Below are 19,782 nucleotides of genomic sequence, written 5' to 3' on the forward strand. Positions count from 1 at the left end.
TAACCACTTTCCTTGTATTCGAGCAGTTGAAAGCAATGACTAAAAAGTTGTTTAAACAAATTACTGACCTAACCCAATTTACTAATTAAAAATAATAGTAATCCTTAGCCTCAATCATACTATAGAAAAAAATTTTAAGAAAAAATTCTGCATGTGCATTAGGCTCTTATTCCAAAGAAGATAATGTTCTTAAAATATATTATTACTTTGCAGTAAATAAAGAGTCTCTCGGTTAAAAGTAAAAATTAATTTTTTGTATTCTAGATTCTCGGTTCTTTTTCAGTTTTCTTCCTTTACTTTTGGCATGAAGTTGATATGAATATTAACTAAATTAATTGGTCTTATATTTCACATTCTGAAAACTGACTTGCTAAGGGCTCTTCAGGCAATACTCTACACAAAATGTTTAGTCATTTCAAAAGTATAACTAAAATGGTAAAACCACTAAAGTTTAAACAGAATGGTTATAAGCACACATTTCTATGATTTGTTAGATTTTGCTAAGTATAAGAGATGATTAACAACTATAGGCAATCCAAGGTTCCTGAGGAAAAAGGAAGTAAGCAATAATTTTTGTGTATTATATATTTTTATGAATAAATATTCTAATATAGGAGTTATACAGAAAAGGGACTGGTAGTTCTCAGTTTCAGACCAGGAAACTAGTTTATTTTATTTTTGATTTCCAAAAGCATTTGGATGGTCCACCTAGATGAAGAAAACCTGAGTGTTGAATCCTAGCTTCTTGCTAGGACACCTCTCTCATTCCTTTATCTCCATCTCTCTCTTAATGATAATTCCAAACTAATGATCCACACTGTGTTAGTCAGTTTTCCATCACTGTGACCAAAACACCTGAGAAGAAAAATGTAGAGCTGAAACTGTTTATTTTGGATCACCATTTCAGAGGTTTAGTGCATTATCTGCTGGCTCCTGAGCTCTGGGTCGGAGGTGAAGCAGAACATATGGTGGAAAGGCATGGTGGAGGAAAGCAGCTCAGAACATGACAGCCAGGCTGTAGACAGAGCTGCAGCCACCAGGGACAAAGACATGTCCCCCTGACCTATCTCCTCCAGTCACACCTTCCATACCTTCCCTTATCCCTGATACTCCACCGATGAGATTACACCTCTCATAATCTGATCATTTCATCTCTGAATATTCTTGCATTTTCTCACACATGAGCTTTTGGGGGAAACCTCATATCTAAATCATAACACACATTATTAATAATATTAAATGCATAAACTAAAATGTTGCTTCATATTCTAGCACAGGTATCTAGTTTCAAATGATTTTATTTTCAATTTCTAAATACCTAGAAAACATCTTCCCCAAAGTCTTTCTCTTTCTTTGGTCTGAAGAAATTTTATTTGTATTCAAAAACCTGTTTGAAGTTGAAGGGAGTAAGAAAAGCAAATAAGTTTTCAAGAAAACAATCGTTGGTTGTTTCATAGACAAAATACAATAAAACCCCGAAGTTAACTGCCTTCTGTATTATTCGACTAAGAAGTTAGGAAAGATCCTGGAAGAGGTTATATATCCTAGCCTTCAAAAGTGATATAACTGCCTGAAGTGAAATTTGGCTGCAGCAAGTTTGCAGAAAGCTACCTGTTGAACATATATTTGCAAGTCAGTCAGATACTTTGACTACTGGCAAGTTTGGCACTAAGACATTTCTTTTAGCCCTGCTCCACTGCTTTTGGGCATATAGTTTTGACAAACTACTTTAAATACAAAGTCTGTATCGATTCAGATCTTTGTTTTAATACTTAAGTCTGTGCTGTTATTTCCACAGTACCTGCTGATGTTGAGACTTCTGTATTCATCTCTGCAGTTTGCAAATAACAAAATATCTTTAGAAACATGGCAACTGAGTCTCTCTCTGGAGCATTTTCTCAATAGGAGCCCTCCTGTTTAACAGATGTCTACTTCTAAGGTGGACTCCTATATCCGTTCTTAAGTGTTATTTTTAAGGTCAGTCTTAATTACAATTTCTATTCCAATAATAAAGCACCAGTTTTTCTCTGGCTCTTTGGTGCATACCTGTTGTCCCAGAAAATTGGTAGGCTGAGGCAACATTTAAGTTTGAGGCCAGACTGAGAAAATTTGTGAGACCCTGTCTCGAAAGGAATAAGGGGGGAGACTGGAGGATCTAACTCAGCGGTAGAGCAGCTCTGGGTTTAAATCCCAGTACCTTGCTCCACGCACAAAAAGAGTAGATTGCCCTATGTCTGTGCCATTGCACATTCTGTCGATGTATATCGGACATGTACGTTATTCCTGTAGTACACAGTAGGGAGGTTGCTGTGAGCACAGCCAAGCAGCTTCCTGGCTTCCTGAAAGTAGGAGCTCGTGCAGGGGACAGTGAATACGTGAGTCACAGCAGTGAACACAACTTAAAAGCAGAACAACAAAACAAAACCCAACAGAACACTATTCTAAGCAATTAATGTGTTTAACTCCTTTATCTTGACACACATGTGAAGAAATTATTAACTCCCTTCACACACAAGTAAATAGAAACAGAGTTTGAACAAATTTCTGCAGATTCCTATCTCTCAGTGGCTTCGAACCCAGGAAGACTGAGTCCACTAACCAGTGAGATCACTATATGGCATCCAAAGAACTAGGACAGGTAACAAGGGTAATAACAGCAGAAGACAAGAAATTTATTTGGACCCATAACAGAAAGGGGCAAAAGTAATCTCAGTCAGGGAAGATATTCTGGGAAATGCTGTTTGACCTGGTTCAGGTAATCAAGGTGCTGGGTAGTAGGGGAGGTGGAGAGTGAAGTCAAAGGAGGACTGTCACCAGGATTGGGAGGTGGAGGACAGAGGCAGTAATGTGATGGAAAGATTTAGGAAAATCGTTGGAAAAATTCAATGCTTGTTTTGACTTGGTTGATATCATGAACTAAATAACGTCTTACCCCAAATTCATACTTTGAAACCCTATAACCAGTACTTCAAAATATGACTATATTTAAAGATAGGACCTTTACAAAGTTAATTAAGATAAAATCAGGTTATATGTGTGTATCCTAAACCAATGCGACTGATGCCCTCAGATAAAGAGGAATTACAAACACAAACAGGCGCACACAGAATCCGGCACGGCCATGTGAGTCACAGCAAGACCGGTGCCCTGATGAGAAGAGGAAGGGAGCTTGGGGTTGCATGAGCACAGGAGAAAGACCAAGTGAGGACCCTTTAAGAGAGGCCTCAGCCAGGGCTGCCTCCTGGGGCTGGGCTTTCTTTCATGAGAATGAAATACAACTCTGTTGTTCTGGCCATCTAGTGCTCAGTACTTTGTTTTGGAAGCTCTAGCAAAATTATACAGTGGAAAAATCATAAACTGCTAGGTTCTGACCTGGAACCATTTGCAGAGATAGAGATAGATAGATAGTTTAAGAAATTCACTTCTACTAATGAAAATTATAAATATAAAATAATTTCAAATGACTTTTCCAACAAAGCTTTATCCATATCGCAATGCAAAATGTAAAATTTTTAAGTTAAACCACACTAGCAAAAAGCTTTTTTTTAATGTGCACAAAAATTTTAAATTATAATTTATAAGTGATATGTGCAGGATTATATTAGCCTATGGATGAATTTTATAGTGTTATACTAGCATCTAATATCTAATATCTAATATCTAATTTATTGTTGGATTTTGTTGCAGATGCACTCTCTCAAGAAAATCTTACTACACACAGATAAATTATTGAATGTTACTGCCATCTTTGAACAGTACCCATATAATCTTAGGTTAAATTTCAACAAAATTGATAGAATGGTCAAGTTTTAGTTTGCGGTGAAATCTATGAACAATTGACAAGCCCATCAAAACCAACAGGTTTTGCAAATCATTTCTAATACCTTTAATTTGGAACACATACACACAGAATGTGTGCTGGGGATTTAATCCAGGACCTTGCCCATGCTTGGCAAGTATTCTAATTAGCTTCATTGCTCTCTTGGAGTATATAATTTTATGCATTTTTAATACAATGAATTATTAACAATCTGAAAATTGATATAAAAGGTGTGCATATGATGGGACATTTAAGACTCATTTACTCATTTATTCAAAAATTATGTATCCAATCACCACTGCACATCATGACATTTGTAGCCGAAAACAAATGGTAAATTTTAAAGTATATAACTGAGGAATAGATCAATTAAGTAGTTACTTAAGCAGTCATAGCAGGGTTAAGAAAACGAGCAGGAAAGCAAAAGTCCTTGGAGTCACTAAAGACCATTGACAGGGTCCTTCCTTCTGCAGGGACAGGAGATCAAGAGTGGTGTGGAAGTACAGGCAGTGTAGCTGTGGTGGCTTGGTCCATGAGGAGAACTGTAAGGTGGAGGAGCCACAGCAAAGCAAGAGGGTTGAGAGCTGTCCACACAACAGCTCTCCTCCTATTCCATGCCTCCACCAGCCTGCCCAGATGGAAGTGAGGGACACAATAAGATCCACAGATATTGGACTCTGGGTACAAAACGGAGGAGAAAATGGGGAAAAGGAACAATAAAAATAAAACTATTATAGTAGACCATGCAGATACAGTAAAATGAAAAAAAATGAAAATCTGCACAAGACTCAAATAGGCAGTTTTCCAACAATACACATAGCAACATTATTCATAATAGCTAAAAGACAGCAACAACCCAAATGTCCATGAACAACATAAATCTTCATAAGCAAAATGTAGAATAAGTATGTGTCAGAATATTATTCAGTTTGAAAAAAGGAATGGAATTCTTATACATGCACCACAAAGCCTGAAAACCTTCTGCTCTGGAAAGTGAGCCAGACAGAAACCTATGGATATTGTGTGATTCTCCTTCTACAGAGCATCTAAAACAGACACATTCATGGAGACAAGTGTAGATTAGAATTGCCGGGGTTGGACCAGGGCATGATGAAGACACTTGCAGTTTCTATTTAGGATGATAAAGTTCTAGAGATGGATGGCGGGATGATGGCACAAAATTACAGATGTTCTTTCCCCTGCTGAAGTGGACACTGGAAATGGCTTTAGTCACACACACACACACACACACACACACACACACACACACACACTGCTATCAAATAGCTTGTGCCAAGTGAGAAAGTCAGGCAACAAACCTGCAAGTTAAGGGATTATTCCTGGAGAAAGGACATAAAGTCATATATGCTGTGAGGTTGTCTGGGAGAACATGTGGAGGTGGGTGGGCAGGCTGGGGTGAAAACCTAGTATAACACCAGACCAGGCTAATGAGAAAGGAGACATCAGTGCAAAGATCTCCAGGAAGTGAGAGTGTTTGCCATTCCAAACCAGGGAGAGGCCCTTTTAGGCATTGTAGCACCTCGAGATCTCCTGGGATATAAGAGGAGCTACCCAGGGCAGGAAGGAAATCGGTAGGCTATGAATTTAGAATGATACCAAGGACAGAGACCACACAGGAACTTTTGAACAGTCCAAAATCTTCTGTTTTATTTATTTACTATTTTTCTTTGACTTTGAGAGATGAGAAGTCATGTATTGTCTTGAGCACATCTGTCATTTAAGAGAACACAGGTGGGAACACACTGATGTACTACTGTTCACCATTTTACAGGAGTTCATTTCTCTTGCTAGAAATCCTAAGAATATCCCTACAAAATTAATAATAGGGCAAGAAGAACACATATTTTCTGACTCTCTGTCACTTCCTACCTGTATCACCCTTCCTTTTCCTTTTGGCACTCAGGAATTTGTGAACAACAGTTGTGCAGGAGAGGTTATTTAAAGTTAATTATCACTATCTGAGCAGATGTTAAGATTTCACTTGCCTCGTGAAAGTCACTGGAAGCATAATTTTAAGTGTACTTGTAAATATATACAATTATCCATATCTGTAATCATGTCTGGGTCTATCCACTGATGTTTAATTTATCTACATATGCAAATTAATATGTTTATAATGCACACATAAAAAGTACATGCAGCAAATGTGTATATACATATATATAAAATGTGTCTATACTATAGTATAAACAATTATATAGATAATATTAGGATGTACATTTAATGTAATTATTACTCTACTAGTTTTACATGCATATGCATTTTGTATAATACATATATACAAATAATATAGTCATATACCTTTAAATGTTATCACAATTAAACACATATTTTTATACTTGTAAACATACCCATGTGCACCTATATGAATTATATCTGAAAATACTAATGCATCTCAAATTTCATCTAAGACCAATTGTGTGTGTGTGTGTGTGTGTGTGTGTGTGTGTGTGTGTGTGTCTGAGAATGAAATTTGAGCATAAATTTCACTTTAAAGTGAGCCAGGTGATTCTACTTTCCCCCCAGAGTGGATAAATACGCATCTGGTAAAGAAACTAGAAGAGGCAAGCCCTGGAACTGACTCTTGGAGAACCAGAAAGAGGTAACTCTATGCAACTTTGTTTTCAGTCTCTAAGGTAATGTGAAGTAATGTCAGTGCTTACTTTTCTAAGCTTTTATTCTTTTTGGTTCCTACATGCATACTTCCCATCAGTTTGAAATTAAAGTAGACACAATTTGTATTATTCCACCTCAGGTAAAGGAGATCTCATCCATCTATTTCTTATTTAGTGTTTTGTGATCACCATTCAAAATGCAATCACAAATGTTCATTTGGTAAATCCTTCTGGCCAGTAGCATAGGAGTCTGATTTACATTTTAAGAGACTATTTGAAAGCATTACAAGCAAATTGTTAGTCTTTGAGAAAACTGCAATTGATGCTAACAGAAACAGGGGACAAAAAGGTGAACATATTTCAGTTTATTGCTTAAAAGACAGTGACTTGATAAGATACTGCAAAGGGCTCTTGCTTTAATGAGTGGGAACATGACAGCGAAACAGGCATGGAATTTGTTGGAAAGACATTTCCAAGGTGTTGAGTTATTGGAATGTTCCCTCTGGGTGTTCAAACTAAGACTAATATTATTTATTTAGAACAATATGGTTGAGATAGTTCTTAGACAAATGAAGGATTTTTACATTTTTTGTTTATGTGTTTTTTATTCCAGAATTCCACAAGACCACAAAATGTACTCATTGAAAACCAATAAGCTAACAATTTTTGTAGGAAGTATTTAATCCTGCCCATTTATTATTGTTATGCTCAAGGTGATTTATATTGTAATCTCTATTCTCAGCTGAAGATGTACTTGTTCACAAATACTTTCCCATCTTTATCTCCTTTCTTAAGCCCCCCCACTTTGTTCTACTTCTGGGTTTACAAATTTGTGAACATCCACAAATTGGTGTCTGCAGAGTCAAAGGTGAATGCAATTAAGTGATTAATGAGGAGGAATGGGAGAAAGTCTCAGCCTGACTCAGATCCAGATGCTGTCCAATTGCCATGACACAAACCTCTAACAGTTCTGTTTCTGCATCATTTTGACATAGGTTTTAACCTGTGGACCCTCTGGTCTTCAGGTCCTCAGAGGAGAACCTCTTCATCCAACCCATGACAGACACTACATAACTCTTACTCAAGTCCAGCAAATAATGAGCCCATAGTATCTGCTGAGCCATCCATTGGTAATGTTGGGAGTCCTCTTAGAATTGGGTGAAGAAGACAAGTCTATGTGAACCACAGTCTTGCAGGGATTAAAGTCAAACAGAACACACACTTTGCTGCCTTAAGTTATTGCTGTAGTACATTCTTCATATGTAGCTGAAATTCTATCATGTGCGCATACACATGAACTGCACATAACACCTGAAAATAATCAGCACAGTTCTCATGTTCCTTCCATTCCATTTAAGAAACTGATGCTAAATTTAGTGCTACAAAATAATAAGATATACAACAGTTCTGTTTGGAATCCAGCCCTTTGATTATCAGATTGTGTATCATTGATCCTTGTTTGTGATTAAAGCTGAATCCAGCTCTCCAGTTTGGTTTGTGTTTGGGCAATGGTATGCAAACTGGGTAGATTTCTCAGTCATGCTTTCCATGAATAAAATTTCATGCTTGGTTGCTGTTTTTAGTTGGAAGCTTTCTGAATCATGGCAATGGTGGATATTAGTAGAGTCTCCTATGAGTCTTAGAATCTGACTATGACAGATCCCTGAATGTAGAGGTGTATTTATTCCTTTCTAAATGTTTAATCTGTGTCCCAGTGGAAGGTATATAAATTACAGTAATTTTTACTAAAAGAAAAAAGGAGTGTCTTTCACATTATACAAAATCATTCTCTGAGTCCTTCTGAATGACATGTTCAACCATTCCTATTGGCGTTAGTAGACTGAAATTTTGGTTTTAATGGCAGCAATCATATTTCAGGCAACTATTTTTCTGATTAATGTGAATAGTAATATCATGATTAAAATAAACATTTCTCTCCTGAGAGAGATAATAATAAATATAATTATTTCTAAAAATAATAAAACATAAAGTAAAATTCATACTGTCAAGTAAGTGATAGATAACAACATATTCTTTGTCTCAGTGCAATATTAAGGTTGGTTTGGGGTGGCAGTTATGAAGCACCATATTTAGGGTATTGAGTACTTTTGAAGCCATAGAGTGAATAATCTCAAAGGGAAAGGATCATAAAGTAGAGGCTAAATACATGGAAAAATATGCAGATGGAGCTTAACTTTGGATGTCGTAAAGTTATGTTCTGACATAAAGCCTGGGAAAAAAATCTTCATGAAATATATTTGAGTCATGTCAAGATGACTGTAGCATGAAAAAAATTTTTCATGATCAACTAATTCAGGCTTCTGAAATGCCACAGGAATCCAGATGACTAATGAATGTGCTATGTTACCCTGTTCTTAGAAGCCTGGATTGTTAATCTCTACAATCATCCAGCCCATGATTATGGCCTCTCTGGAAGAAAATTGGAATCAGTGGAAAAATGGCATTTTAGTGTAATTGAGCTTATGTTTATTCACAAAGTGTTTTGTTTTTCTTATGTGCTGCCAGACATCTGGATAAAGACTGAAAATTTTAGCAAAATATCAACATCTTTTGATTTATTTAAATGTTGATTGCATCTATATTTCACTCTAAATATTTGATGAAATTTAGTTTTATCTACAAAATATATGTCCCATTGCTGTTATTTTAAAATTATTTCTCACTGTAGTATTGCAAACTGAGAAAAACGTCTGACTTGGAAAAATAGTAAATATGTAATGGAACTTTAGAACCAGAAGAGATTAATATAGTGTTGGCCAACTTCAACAGTTGTGTCTAATAATTTCAAGAATAGAAAATGGTTCATTTTTTTCTCTCATGTGATATTTGTGGCTAAGTGCAGCAAGCCTCCGTGTCTCATACAGTGAATGTGCTTTACATTCTTCTGAATGAAATAACTCTGAATAGCACAATCATTAAAATTGAAGTGAGAAAATGACTAGGCTAGGTTGATACTTGCAAAGATGGTTTAAAGAGACAATGTTTGAGCTAAGACCTGAAGAATGAAGAGAAGTCAGCCATACAAAAATCTGGGAGCCAGATTTAAAATCTGGGAGACAGAGGGAAGGATACCATACCAAGAGCCTGAGGCAGCAATATGCCTGACAGCATCAAAACACAGAAGGAAGTTAAGTGAGGTTAGAGTGTTAACAACAAAAAGGAAGTGTGGCCTGAGATGAGGGTAGGGAAATAAGGAGTGATCGCAACTCATGCTGTGACTTACAAACAATGCAGGTTTTGATTTTATTCTAAGTAAACCAAGAGTTACTGGAAGGTTTAAAGAAAGGAACACTATGATTTGTTATGTGTTTAAAAGATATCATTCTGAGATATGGAGCAGAGATTATAATGGTATAAGAATGGAAAGAAAGGGACTACTTATCAAGTCACTGAAGTAGTCTAGGTGAGAGGGGACAGTGGTTTGGACTTGGGTAGGGGCTGTGTTGGTGAAGAAAAATTGATGAAATTCAAGGTATAATTTGTAGGTGAAACAAATTATATACTGAAGGTGAAATGAACAGGAGAACTTGTTGGATGATTAGAAGTGGTTAAGAAAAATAGAATAATGAAGAATGACTCAAATTTGGGTGTGAGCAGTTGGACAGCTGGTGGCATCATTGATTGAGATAAGGGACTCCCTTAAGTAACATAATATGGCGAAGGGTATTGCACACAAATACTAAGATACAAGTTAGACTGCAAATGGAAATTCAGGTACCAGTTGAGTACGTAAATCTGGATTTCAAATGAGAGGTCACAGTGAGAGATTTAAAATTGGGAGTCAATATAACAGCTGGAGTTTAAAGCTATATAACTAGATAAGACGATGAAAAGAGAAGATTAATAGAGATGATCATCTTGAACAGCCAAAATGTGTTCAAGACACACATGTGAGCTACCTGTGTAATTTTAAATTTTCTAGTAGACTAATTAAAAAGTAAAAAATAAAAACAGTTGAAATTAATTTTAATAACCTAATATATTTAAAGTATTATTATCTCAACATGTGCTCACATACAAATTATTGAGATGCTCAATATGCTTTGTTCATACTAATCATTTGAAATCCAGAGCATATTTTATATTTACAGCATATCTTATTTCATACTGGCTCCTTTTCAAGGATGGTGGGAGTCTAGAACTCAGCCAACATCTAGAATAGAGGAGGAGATGAATAGAGGAGGAGATGATGGAAAAGGAGAAGCTAAGAGAAGAAATTTATTTATAAAAGGGACTGGTCAATCCTGTCCAGTGTTTCTAAGTGACTGAGAAGGATGAGAAATAGAAATAAAGTTCTGACATAGAGGTCATTGGTGACCTTGCCTGGAACTGTTTCGGTGGCTGATGGCTTCTGGACAGAAGCCAGAATGGAGCCAGTGAGAAGTAAGAAAATGGTGACAACCAATAAAAATAACTGTTTCAGAAAGGTTTTGCTGTGCAGAGGAACAGAGCAATGAAGCCGTGGTAGGGGCAAGGATACAGGTTAAGGAGTATCTTTCCTATAGCGAGAGATGCTAGAGCGTGCTTGTATGGTAATGGGGCTGTCCCCACAGTCAGGAAGGCGTTGTAAAGGAGGTCATTGAAGAAGGGAAGCCCTTCAGAAAACCAGAGGGATAGGCTCAAGAGCACCAAGAGAGGAGCTGGTCTTTGGCAGGAAAAATGATTCTCCTATTAAAATAGGAAGGGAAAGAGTGTGAGAAGTACTAGAGAATGCATGCAGATTTAAAGATCTGGGGAACAAAAGTCTTCATTGTAACACACAGTGGAAGCCAACGGGGGGGGGGGGGGGGGGGGCGGGAAAGATGCCTAATGGAGGAAAGCACACTGAAAAGGAAAAGGTAGTATGCATGCAGAACAGGGGAGATGGGACACTGTATTCTTTTCTTTTTCTTTCTTTAAAAAAGTTTCATTTGATTAGTATAAGAGAAGACTATACTTTTTCAGTTTCTGAAATGTTGGAATCCACTGGCCAAGATTCTCTTTCCTCTGGATCAAGGAACCTAGGAAGCTGATGAAGGAATCCCAAGTTGTCTGGTGATCAGAGTCTCAGGGAAAAGGTCATGACCAACCTTGAGGTCATTTCATTCTGGTCATGAAAAAGCCTGATGAGCTCTTTCTGATACATATGATAGGGCACAGGTGTGGTCACGTTCAGAGTCTTGCTCTCCTCAACCATGTTGGACACACAGTGAGGAAGCCTTATAACCCCATTTGTGTGCCGATCTATCCGAGGTTTATTTGATCTTATACATATTTGGATAACTGGGTCCATCCCCCTGCCTTTATGAAATTTGAAAGACCACTATAGGGGAAATATATCAGGCAGGGTCCCAAGCAGGAATTACAACTCCACTCAAAATAGTTTAATGAAAATAATTTACTAAAGGGACTATTTACAAAGATGTGAGTTAAGGGAAACAAACAAACAAACAGCTGAAAAGATAAAGTGAGAAACTAGACAGAGGATGCCCTGTTAGTCTCATTACTGTGCAGCATATTCATTTAAGTTCTGCTGATAGGGAAAATAAAATGCATAAGATAAAATTGGAAAAAATAATGATTTTACTAGAATATGAGTTACCATTTCATACCCAATGAGAAACATTTAGAAGCACATAAAATGAGAAATTTCAAAAAGTTGAACTCAGAAAAATAATGTTCAATGCTGATTGCCAGAGACTTGGATTGAAGGAAAGGGGAGATGTTGTCCAATGGGTCAAAACACCCAGTTTAAGATAAACAAGTTCTGGGAATTTAATGTACATCACGCATGGCGACAGTTTTGTTCATTTGATTGTGATAATCCTTGACATTGCGCACTGCATCAAACCATCACATTGCACATCCTGGACATATGCAATACTTACTTGCCCATGGACATTTAAAATTTAAATGAATAAGTATTTAAAAATTTAATCAGTATCTGGATAAAAATACATCATAATTCTATAAAATAAGTAGTGAATTTTATTTACATTTTCTCACAAGATGAAAATCATCTCTATTGGATTTATTTAATAATTTAACATCTATGAACTTTTATCATTCTTCTCATTTTAATGGCAGAAATATTCACTTACGTTTTCACACATTTGGGTTCTAATGTATAAGCAGTAGAATACTGCACACTGGGGATATCCCTAAAATATTGGGTAAGGGAAAAGCACATGGCCCAAATAAAATATTGGAGAAATCCATAAAATAAATAAAATTATATTTATTTATATGTATTACAAATGATTGTCAGGAAGTGTTCAAGGAAAATATTATAGATGAGATGGGACTTGAAGTATATATAGAAATATATCTATGATAATTCACATTTCATTATGTTTTTATTAGTACATTAAAATTATCCATTATAGTAGAATTCTACATCATGTATAACCAGAAGAATGAAAAATTATATTCCATTTTATATGATGCATGTATCAAAGTACATTCTACTATCACATATAACCAAATAAAACAAATTTTATAATTTAAAAAAAATAGTAGGGTTCATTGTGACATATTCATACATGTACATTACATAAAATATACTTGTGGGAATCAAATGGAGCAGATTATGATAATTCACATTTTAATACCTACCATTAGAGGGAACAAGTTGCTCTGAATAATGGTGTTAAAATATATGAGTCATTTTATTATGTGCTCAAACACTTAAAGTGTATATTTAGAAATTTATTAATAGCAGACTATTTTCAAATCAAAGACATTTTCTCTTTAGAATATTTTTTGTCATTTTACAATTTTAATTGAAATGTTGCAAGACTGTCTTCTCCATTTATTCTTCAAGGATGACGCCATTTCCTCTGCTTCTCTAGATGAAAAATTGCAAATTCCAAAGTGTGCGAAACAATGGGGGCAGTAGAGATTTATGTCAGTTCCAAGGGGAATGTGATCTTTTCCACTACGGTAGAAAGCTAATTTTGAACCAAGTGGAATCATGTAGTCACAATCTGCAATCCAAGGGTGGGTGGGTCTCGTGTTTTTCCCTTACCTGAATATTACAGCTACATAGTCAAGCCCCCTGTGGAAATCATCCTGTGGTATTTCACACTGATGCGGCACCTTTGACTATGAGAAAATGCTGTCACCTTGATGAAATCCTTCCACAATATTTCAGTGAAGCAGAATGGCAGGAGTCCATATTCTGCTTTCCCTGTGGTTCCAAAACTACATGTGAGCCAGAAAGAGACAAAACAAAAATAACCCTCTGTCTTGACTAGATGCTTCCCAAATCATTGTCAATTCTTCTCTCTCTGAGCCTAATGGGGGAAGGAACTGTGGTTAACTACTAAAGATACTGTGATACTCTGAGAACCGAATATTATTTCTACTGAAAAGCGCTTATTTCTTATATTTTAGGCATTACCTCCTCTGTTTTAGGCAAACAAGATATGGAAGTCTTACAAAAATACTAAACAGTATTCATTTATAAGACAATTTTTGTAAAGTTAATCTAAAAAGGTAGAGAACCAGCTGATTGTACTGAAGGGATTAGTACTAAAAATTTTTAAGTACTAAAAAATCTCTGCAACTAATACTTCACATGAATAAAACTATAAAAAAGAGAACCTAGAAATAATATGGGGGAGACTCAAACTATTAGCTAAGCTATAGTGATTTTGAAAACTCAAATAGCATTTATATATTTATATGCTTTTGCATAAAATTTAGTTTTTATTCCACTGACATTATGATTTCTGAATTGTTTAGCGGTCATACATATATTTTTGTTCTTTTTTTAAGGATTATTCTCAGGGCTGGTGTTGTGGCTCAGTGGTAGAGCGCTTGCTTAGCATGTGTGAAGCACTGGGTTCAATCCTCAGCACCACATAAAAATAAATAAATACAGGTTTTATGTCCATCTGCGACTAAAAAAACTACTAAGAAAAAAAATTGGTCTCAAAGCTCAAATTCAAGAGTGTGGAAATGAAGTTCATCCACTTTTGTTCTACATTCACCGTTCTGGAATCACTTCACCTAAAAATTTTTAATTAAATGTTTATTTCCACTAATGGTTTTACACAGGGTAACATTTTTACTATTTTTTATACCTCACCAAGATTCTTTGCATATACTCTCCAAAGAAATGTAATTTAATAAATACAAATAGTTTTTCTCAATTCCTAATGAAGACCTTTTTCTTATAGATTTTTGTTATAGACACTTTATATATGAGTTCATTTATTTCTTGCTTTAACTTTATAGCTTTTCACATTGTCATCCTCTTCAAACTATCCACAGCCTATATTTAATTTATTTTCAAGTGAAGCTCTTTAAATTGAAAGTGAATATTGTGTTTCAGAATGTTATTAATCACTAAGTATAAAAGATTTGACATTATCAATTTCAATTTGTAGAAGATATTAATATAAATAGTAAAAAAAATGATACGTGATAAGTGCTGTGACAAAACTAAGCTATTTTAAAATGGAAAAAAATAAAGTATTTCACAAATAGCAAAATTTTATTAGCCTACATACATAAAATCAAACTAAGAACATTTGGCCACTACTCTGCTCTAGGGCAGTTTCATAATGATAATGTGGTCATAAAATAATACAATACCAGACCAAGTTGTACATCTTCATAGTGCTTTTGCCAAGTTCTCTAAAACTTTAAAAATAGGAACCAGAATAAAATGAAAAACACCCGCGTTTGCATTTTTAACGTTTTTTTTTTTTTTTTTTTTTTTTTCTGAGTAAATAGCACACATTCCAAATGTTAGCATGAAGTATTGAATCTTAATCAAAATGTAACTGTCGCCAACTAAGTTGCTAATTTTCTGGGCGGTCATTTGTTGATCTTCCAAAACATGGCAAAAAATATTTAAATAGATACATTTTAACTATTTGCATATGAACCAAACTGGGTACAAAATACGTGATATTATTTTCCAAGTTTTCTTAGCACAATTAGACTAAAGCATTTGCCATATTACTTCTTGACATAAATATGGTTTAAAAACCAAGACAAAAGTGTCAAGAAAACCTACAAAAGCTATTCAAATTTTTTATTTTGCAAAGGTACCAGGTTGTATTCAGTAAGACAGAGAAATATATTTAGAAACTACTTTGGGATTGGTTTCACCTGATATAGTCAGTAATTTACTTAATAATAGCCTTCATTAAATAATGGTTGCCAAACTTATGATTTTAAAAAAAGAAGTATAATAGGCCAGTGTCTACTTTTTTTTTTTTTTTTTCCAAATTCTTTGTACCCTCTTCTGAAATATATAGTCGTCTTATATTCTTGTCTTACAAGAAAGAAACAGCAATTGTAAGTCAGGTTTTGTCAAGAATATATATATTTTTTATCTAAAAAAAGCAGAAGACCTGAATCACAATAACTCAACACTTTTCTGGTTTTGAATTCAAAACTCCTTTTAGATTTTTTAACAAGGGAATTTAAGCGTAGCGAGACATGGAAAACTGGGAGTAAATATAAAGCACTGGCTACAGTAATTTCAATCTTGGAAATTTTAACTCAACATTTGAATTTTCCTGCTCATATGTAAAACTGAAGTAATTCTATTTGTTAGCATGCCTTAAAATTTTAGAAAATCAAACTGAAAAAAAGGGTTTTAACAATTAAGAAAACATCATTAACTCACAAAAGAGAGAGAGTACAGGGAAGCTGCAGCCCCATGGCCAGAGTCGATCTACATTCTGGCTCTGTTCCCTTCTATTGTCCTTTCTGCATGTTCTTCCATATGCTGACCGTGTCCACACAGCCTGGCTTCCCTCATGGACAGAAGGTGCCTGCCAGAAACCTCCAGGACCAAATGCTTCCTTAGTTCTGTCCAGTCAGAACAAAATTGCTTGTAATTCTGTATGCTTTCTGGAAGAATAAGAAAGCATTTTTCCAAGGAATCTCCAACAAAACTGTTCTTGAGGATTATTGTCCAGATGTGGGGTATGTGTCCATTCTAGACCCAGTTATTGAAAGGGAGAATGCCATTTGATCCACCCTACCCATATCTTGGTCAGTTTTCCAAATGAATATTAGTATGTCAAATGACAACAAAAATACACATATATGTGAGATAATTATTTTAAGGTTAGGTGAAATGGTATTTGTAAAATATTCAATATGGCGCTACCACAATGTAAGAGTTCAAGACACTGAATGTTTTTAGAAGTGGTATGCATAACAATGATGGTATTTATTCAATATTTCCTCAACTATGATTTCCATATTGTTATTTGCAAGGCTTTTGCTCCTTTTAGTTGTGATTATTTCCCTGCCTGTATGTCCTTAGAGCAATCTTTTTGTGACACCTGCAACTTTTCCAAATGCTGTGAGCACACAGATTATATATTTACATTCCTTCTTTATCCTGATTCTGTTTAAGACTTTTGACTCTAAATTTTAGAGAAAATCATCATCATCCAGTTAGAGGAGTTTGTTCTTGATTTTAAGATATTCATTACTTAGGAAAGTCTTACATCCTAAGTTAATTCACCTTCTCTTCTCTTATTCTTTCCCCTCTTAGCAAACCCCTTCTTTCCTTCAATCTCCACCCACACTCAGTAACCTTATTTCCAAATGAGATCACATTCTGAGGCACTGGGAGTTAGATTTTAATATGTCTCTCTTGAGGACCAAAATTCAACTCATAAGAAAAAAAAAAAAAATGTTCAAATCAAAAGACCCAAATAATGCAAGAACTGATGGTTGGTCATATTACTGACCTATGTGATACTATGGTAGGACACTGCACTCTTGCTACAGGTGAGCAATCACTTCATACTTGAAAGGCTGTCCATTGGTAGTCCAGCCATGAAACTCAGTGGACTCCATTTGTATAATCTCAAGGAGCCTCTCAGTGCACTCATCCTGATGAGTATCTTAATGAACTTCTGCACAGTACTACCAAATTATATAACTTCACAGTTCTTCACAAGGTACTTTGATAACTCAGTGAAAAAAGATTTTTTTTATTGTTTAAACAAATGGGATACATGTTGTTTCTCTATTTGTACATGGAGTCAAGGCATACCATTTGTGTAATCATAAATTTACATAGGGCAATGTTGTTTGATTCATTCTGTTATTTTTTTCCCTTCCTCCCATCCTCCCACCCCTAAATATACTTTCAACTTTGCTGTTTTAAGGAAGTTCAATATAGTAATGAAAACATGAAAAGTTGCCTAAATGCCAAAGCATGGTCATTAATTATAAAGAGAAAGAACAGCCATAACTAGGGGAAAGTCGAAGGTTGCGCATAGACAGAATGTTTGTGTTCCTCAAAATGTAATGATGTACCCCAAATGCCCAGTGGGACTGCATTTGGAAGTGAGGTCTTGGGGTGTGATTAGTCACAGGGTTAGAGCCCTTCTGTTGGGATTAGGATCGTTTATGGAGAGACACCCAGAAGCTTGTATTCCTGTCTCTGCTACCTCCTCATTCCCTGAGGATACAAGAATATGGTGTCTGCAAATAGGTAAATGTGCCCCTAGCAGGCGGGCATCTGCTTGATCTTGAGTTTATCAGTCTGCAGAGCTGCTGAAAATCAATGTGTTACTTAAACCTTCCTGTTTTTTGGTAACTCCTTGTAGCAGTACCCATTAAGACGGTATGCTTAAACACTCCCTGAATAAGAACATCTCAAAAAAGTCCAGAGACAAACATTTTCTAATCTGTTGCTTAATTCCCCAACTGACACTTCTTTCACGTGGTAAGTTCTTCGCATGTCAGTATCTTGGCTGCCCAGTAGACAGCTCTGTAAAACTACCATGTTTCAGAAGTGATTCATCTTCCTGCTCCCCTCTTCTTGAGCTTCTTCCTTTATCACCTGTTCCCCCACCTTCCTTAAGGGGAAGCAGACAGAATTGACTCAAAAGTAGAAAGTAATTGTCAACCCTGACAGTACTTTGAGCAATTAAATAAACACAAAGAAATACAAGATTTATTTTGGTGACCCTACTATCAAACTACAATGATATAAAATATACTATATTTTCTCCATCCTTGAGCAAATTAATAAAGCCGGAGGATAAAACCTCCATCTAATGAGCATACTATTTTAGACTATTAAGCAGTTGACATTCCACTTAAAAAGTAAACATGAAACTGAAAATAATGCAATTATAAGAAAGAGTAGCATGGTAGAGGCTTTTATTTTATTTTGTATGAAATTTCCAAATATGTATAGTTGGTTTATTAAAAATAACTAAATACACAATCACTTTGGTGACTAAAGCAATCTTCTCAAACAAATCTAAACCTTCCTAACACATATCCATTTAACTAGAGCTTTTGTAAACATACTTTTTCATTTTGTTGTTCAAAAAAGACTGACAGGTTCCTCATTTTTCTTCTGAATTTTTAAAAACAACTCTTTTTTCCACCCAAGAAATAGCCTCGTGAACTATATTCAGGAGAAAAGGTTTATTGCTCCATTTTTTTTAAAGATGTACTCTTTCGTGTTTGCAGTTGTATTTTTGGCATTTCACAGCCTGTAAATCAAAATCCTTGAGGGACTGTTCCATCACAGCATGGGGACGTGATTTGGAGTGCCCTGAAGTTCATCGAAGGGGTATATTCTCCTAAGCTAGGCATTGGCAGTTTGCTGTGTCATCAATCTTGTTCAGCTGAACAGCATGACAATTTGTCTGGACAACACTACATAAAGGACAGCAAAAGGTTACTGTTGGGTTATGAAGTTTTCCTGACAAGTACAATATGCCAAGGTTTATATAACACAAAGCTTAAACTCAAGAACTGCTTTGTAAAGCAGTCTTCTTCCTCTCTATCACAAACAGATTTTGAAGTCTAGTTTTATATATTCCTTTTTGAAAGGATGCAGCCAGAAACATAGCAGATTCCTATTTCATCTCCTTTATAAAATCTGCTAACATAATTTTATTGGAGTAGGGACGGCAAGGGAGAATTAATATCAGCCTCGGTGGCAAGAGTACAGGGACATCCATAATTCTTTCCCGTAAAGACCTAACACAATTCAAACCAATTGGAATTTGATATATGTGGTACTGTTGGCTAGGCACAGCCAATAGTTTTTAGAACGATGCATAATTCAATCTTATTCATTAATGGACTCATGTTGGAAAACTGTTAATCCACATGTATTGTTTTCAATAATCTCTATATTGTTCATGAAATCATGTCAATTAAAAAATTTATATCCAAAGCATTTAGAAAGTTTTAATTCTTTAATCTACATTTTAATATGAAATATTTTAAAATATTCTCTTAAAAGGTGCACCTCTTTCAGTAGATAAATATAAAACAAACATAAACTTGAGAGGTTTATAAAATCATCCTGGGAGA

At 35.4% G+C, this 19,782-nt stretch overlaps 1 protein-coding gene across 2 annotated transcripts in view; it reads left to right on the forward strand.

The window, feature by feature from the left end:
* The window catches only part of CDH18 (cadherin 18), a 952,430-nt gene that overhangs the window by 359,568 nt on the left and 573,080 nt on the right, over positions 1–19,782 (forward strand). The window contains exon 3 of one of the 2 annotated variants that reach the window (XM_079145368.1): positions 6,368–6,443. The exons of the other annotated variant lie outside the window; for it this stretch is intronic. The gene's annotated coding sequence lies outside the window, so the exon portion shown is untranslated. The remainder of the gene's footprint in view (positions 1–6,367; positions 6,444–19,782) is intronic. 2 annotated transcript variants of the gene reach the window in all.

The sequence above is a fragment of the Sciurus vulgaris genome (genome assembly GCF_902686455.1).
Source record: "Sciurus vulgaris genome assembly, chromosome: 6".
NCBI lineage: Eukaryota > Metazoa > Chordata > Mammalia > Rodentia > Sciuridae > Sciurus > Sciurus vulgaris.